The following is a 6,000-nucleotide window of genomic DNA, read 5'->3' on the forward strand; positions in this document are numbered from 1 at the left end:
ACTGTACTAGACTGAATTTTAAAACGAATTATACAACAAATTTCAAAACTTAAGAGCGAGAAAAATAGCATAGGGATAATCAGCGTATCGCCCTGGGCACAAAATGGTCTACGTTACTGGAAGTCGATCATTAGGTATCTTATTCGTTTTCAATTCAGTCATTATCAAATAAATCATTAGCAATTCAGTCGCTATCACTTAGATTTGATTTACGAAGAAACGAAGAACTATTAGAAACGATCAAAAAATGGGGTGCGTGATATCTCACATGGCATCGGTGGGAGCTTTCGCTTCAGTTCGAGTTGCTCATCAACTTACTCGATATAGATGAGTTATGGTTGTAGCTCGCCGCACGGATCTGTTGCTGAAAACAATCTCGCCATTCAATTATAGAAAATTTCAAATCAAATTATTCAATATTCATCCAACTACTTGTTATGATCGACATCTGTAGGTGAGTCAATAACACGAATGAATTTAAAACACACAGGCGGTAACCGCCAAAATTTTTGTCATCAATTTGGATTTTTTTGAGCATCGAATACGCAATTTTTCAGCATGAAATTCGAAAAAGAAAATCATAAATTAAATGAATAAATACACTTGGTTAATTTTCATTTAAACTTTGTTGAAGTAGAAAATTCAGTCCGCACAACGTGCAGGCGAGGCTCTCGAGTTTCAACCGAACATCAATGTTATATATGAAGACATAACGACCTTCAAAGTTGAATAATAACTTTTCCAAAAATTTATTGAACTAATTTCCTGAGTAATTTCGCGCCAACTGCAAACGTGAATTGATAAAGCGCAGATTTTCTTGATGGTGGCATCAAAAAATAAGAGAGTACTCTTGATTATGCATCGTAAGTTACCATACAAATTTAGTCCTACATCCGTCAACGATCAAGCTTTTTCGTTAGCTTGGAAGACGACTGGCAAACCACCAAGCATCAGACGTTGAAATAACATAAATTCAATTATATCCAATATTTATCAAAGTTGTTTCATCGTTCTTTGCCTGGAGGAAAGAGTCACCTGTACGACACAAAAATGATCCTCCCTTTTGCAAGGAGAAGTTTGCTCATGGAATGCTATAGGAATATTCGGGCTAAAAATGGAATGCTTTAGTACTTTTCAACGCCGAATTCAAATCAGCAATGCAATTAAGTGCAGCGCACACAGCGCTTAATTTACGCAGTCCTTACGCAGCGCACATCTGCTGCTTGAGGGCCGTAGATTATATTAATAATAAAAAGTAAACACAGCAACTGGGACGAATAATTTTTTTGGGAGGGACATTTAAAATTCCGATTGAAATGTTAATTTCTTACTAAAGGAATACAATTTGTATTTTTTACTAACTAATAAATATTGAACATTTGTTAAACCAAGCTTATCACTGGAACATTAATCACGATATCGCTGAGAAATTCTACCTCTTGTCCGCCCATGATAAGTGTGACTTAAAATGCAGGTTAACTTCAATAGAAAATTAATGTTATATATATGCAGGAAGTACCGCGCGGTTATGCTAAAAACCTGAAGCTCGCGTATATAAAAACCAGTTCTGGCATAAGATCTATTTATATACATAGTTTGTACCTACGTGGCTCAGGTTGAGGAAGCTAGGAAAGTTGATTAGTTTTTATGATCCAGACTTTCGATGCTTGGTTTTTGTAACTTTGTACGTGGCCAAGAGCAGCCAAACTAGCTCATTAAATTTTGATCGTTTAATACGACGTCATTCAGTGGATAGATGCAATAATCACTGCATAGATGCAATAATCACTGCATAGATGCAATAATCTCTGCATAGATGCAATAATCTCTGCATAGATGCAATAATCACTGCATAGATGCAATAATCTCTGCATAGATGCAATTTTTCTGGCGCTTGTGCGTTGCGCGTGAGTCCATGCATGAAATTTAGCGTACTGCCCTTAGCGGGATCAAGGATACGAACAATATGCGTGTAAATGAGAAAATTAACTTCAAAATTAAATTTTCTGTAGTTTTGTAATCATTTACAAAACAATCATTTACAAGTCTGTTTTCTATCTAAATTTGTTGCATTAAATTTATTTTGTTGAACGTTCAGGCCGGACATTCAGGATCGACTACGACCAATCCTGCCCCAGCGGCTCACATATTATTTATTGATTTCTCCCGGGCTACACTTATTTAAGCCCAGTGGACATTCAAATAACACTAATCACGCTAGATCAGGTTATTTATTTCTATGATCTAGTCTACAATAATTTTGTGAATAGTTAATTTTATTTCTGGTCGTTAGTATTGCTTTACGCGCGTACATAGCCAACAGCTAGGCCCGTCAAGCTACATGAATCAAATTAATATTTTCATGACGTCACATATGTGGCAATAATACTCCGAAGTGCCATAATGCATAGATATTATAGCATCACATAGCGGTCATATGATTCAAGCATTTTAGTCACATATGCAATTAGGTGGCTTAAATGTTTAATTGAGTGTTATGTATGGTTAAAGGACTTATTTCCTGCAGTTATCTACTATTTACACTCCGGAAATGTGATTTTGACGAAAATTTTCTGATGGTGGATGTTGACATGTGAAGACGTCGTGACTACAGCATCCATGAAAAATATTTTCCTTACAAACCATAATTGGTAAAATAATCTGGGAAATAATCTGGGAAAATAAAAGTAAATTATAAATTAAAATATTAAATGTATACATTTTGTCGATTTTCATTTAAACTTTGTTGAGGTAGCAAATTCAATCCGCACAGGCGAGTCTGCTGAATATGATTATGGATTATATGAGTTACTGGTGAATTCACTATTCTAGATATGAAGAACCGAGGACCAAATAAAAATAATGTAAGCAGAGTACGAATTCTGTCCCATGAGCCCATTACTTTGGCCTCACGGAATTAAAATTAAACCATCGAATTTGACTCAGCAAATAGGTTTGTAAATTATTAAGCAATCTGCGATAAATAATGCGGTGAAGTTTATAAAGGAAAATTATTCATGACCATACATCAATTTAGCGAGAGCTTCTTTGCTGTAAGTTGAATCGCTTCCCATTCATGACATGGTGCTGGATCTCCTGGCACACGGTGCTGGATCTCCTGGCACACGGTGCTGGATCTCCTGGCACACGGTGCTGGATCTCCTGGCACACGGTGCTGGATCTCCTGGCACATGGTGCTGGATCTCCTGCACACGGTGCTGGATCACCTGGCACACGGTGCTGGATCGTTGTGTTCATTTTATTTATTTTATGCTGGATCACCTGGCACGGTGGTCAGAGCCTCTATAAAGTGTTGGTTCGGTGTTTCGGAAGCTATAAGGAGCACCTTATTTGTAAACATGACTTTTGGGGAAACACTCAAATATTGCATAAACTGTAAAAAAAAACATCGAATACATGATCACAATATGTCAATAAGTTGTTCGTTTCGTGAGCTTCATTCAAAATTCCACACTACAATCTTTAATAATTCCATATTGGTAAAACCATATGAGAAAATATGCTAAAAGTTGAAGTGAAATATGCCCCAGCCCTTAAAACGAAGATAACCTGTCGCTCGTCGCCCGCCACAACCCTACAGGTCCGGGCAGACAGAGAAAGCCCTGCACGGCTGCCGGGACGGCGTACGTGGGAGACTTGATGGTTTTTGCCGCGCCGCTGCATCTCTACAGTGGCTTGATTTGAAGGATTTTGTCCTACATGCTGGAGCAGTAAGTCACTTTTTAGGAATACCAGCTTTCTAGGTGCTTCTGAAACGCAGCGTGCATCACGTGAGCCTATATGTATAACTCTATAATTAATGTTAAAAGTAATGGCAAATGCTCAGTGCCTCAACAGTATGAACATCAAATAAACATTCTAGTTGACTGTGAATCCAAGACGAGCAAAGTTACTTCTAATTGGATTGAATATGTCCAGTACATTAATTTTAATAATCTTCAACTTTGTGAACAATACATTAAATTCACATATATGACTCATATGAGACACTTTAGTATAGGCTTTCAGTATCTTTATTTATAAATATTTATCTTGTAAAATTATTATTAGTCCAAGATTCCCGCAATAAATTTATTTATATTCTTAGGTGATGGGAATTCATAATATGAATAAGAAATTTTTGAAAATGTGACAGGATATTGAATAAATTTATAGGATATATATATTACAAGATGGCGTTTTAATTTACGCTTCACAATCCCTCCCCTCCAGGCGAATAACGCTGAAACAACGTTGATTACGAGTTAATTTTGTTTAAACAGAGCTGATTCAACATTATTTTGACCCTAGATGCCCTGCGTGCCTATAAAAACAGTCCATATATGCCAATAATTAGCTATTATTATTTTAGTATTCTTTTAAGTTAATCAAAGCTATAGCTTCACTCAGGGCGCTTCATTTGTTGTATTATTTATTGAATAGATCACGCAATTGTTGTGTGTTGTCACGCAATAATTTTCAGTAACAGCTTTATTGTCAAGTTAATTAAATTCGGAACTTGATTCTGTTATTTACAACGAAGGCGACACTGCAGCGTTGCTCGGAAAGGATAATCTCAGTCAACGGGAAGCCTATATGATGGTTAGAGTGGAGGCTTAGTGAAGCCAAGTTTAAGTCCCAAAGATAAGCTCAATTTAAGCCTAGGGCTTGAGTAATAGATATGTGGTGGCTATTGCATCCCTAGCTGGAATCTAAGTGACTACAAGAGAAATTAACACGAAGTGAACTCCACGTGAAGCTAATTTGAAGCCCAAGTCATGGAAAATTTTCAAGCCCAGAATAAGTCCCGTGAGTCGCCCTAACGAAGTCAAGGCGAAGCTAAAATGAAACCAAATAAAGCAAGATTGAAGCCGAGAGAAGCCAAATAGGAGTTGAATTGACGCGAATGAAGCTTAAGTGAAGAGTGAGTGTAATTAAGTACATGACTGATTGAGACTGACGTGAAGTCAAAATTGGAGCCATTTAACACAAAGGATGGACCGCGTAAGAATGCGTTCATGGACCGCCTAGTTAATAAGAAAAAAATATAAACAAACTCACGTATCCTATTTAACTTTCAATATGCGAGATTATTCACGATAAATTCATCCTCTGGTGTACACTGTTATAGTCTTGCCACATCATTTGTTTAACACTTCATTCACAATTCACTTCAGCCTCCGTATCACAACAGGATCCGTATGGATTGAACTTCAAGCATGCTATTAGGCATTTTTCCATAATATACTTATATCGCATAGGATATTGAGTGTGTTGATATGTGATGCTACTGGCGCTGCTATATCGTGTGAAAGTCTGTAGACAATGCCGTTAAGATCATGGCAGGTTTAGTTTCTAGTTATGCGTATTTATGACCCCTAATCGAGTTATTGACTCTTGCCTTGCCAAAAGTTGATTTCAGTCAACACCAATGAGCCAAAAATTGATGAGTTTTTATGGTGTTGGCTGAAATCATGATTAGGTACGAATTCTCTGCACATAATATCTGGATTACAAGGAATTTAAAAGCAAAGAAAACGCCAAGAAAATTCACCATATCGATATTGAAAACGTTTCGGAGTCCAGCTCCATCATCAGTTCGACTAAACTAAAAATGAATAAAATCACTTTAAAAGTCAAAATTCAAAGACAGACATAAAACCTAAACAAGACCTAACATTATATCGAAATAAACAGGACTAGTTATGAACAACTTCGTCCTAGGGGTACGACAAGAATATAAAATCCTAGCGATTTACTATTTCCAGATTATATGAGCTAAACGCATTATTGAGACATGGTTTTCGTTTGAAGATATGTAGAGATTCCAAAATTCTCAAATCCGAGCAGCCAGAAGTGGAACCGAGTATCCTGAAATCACTCTCAGACACAGCCACGTCGCACTGTTCAGCATGGAGGCGCACGGAAGAATGAGGAGGCTTGGCGAGAGGCAAGTTAGAACGATAGCTCCTGCCACGGTGTTCAGAAACCCGGATGTAG

The sequence above is a fragment of the Hyalella azteca genome, unplaced genomic scaffold (genome assembly GCF_000764305.2).
Source record: "Hyalella azteca isolate HAZT.00-mixed unplaced genomic scaffold, Hazt_2.0.2 contig10432, whole genome shotgun sequence".
Classification (NCBI taxonomy): Eukaryota; Metazoa; Arthropoda; class Malacostraca; order Amphipoda; family Hyalellidae; genus Hyalella; species Hyalella azteca.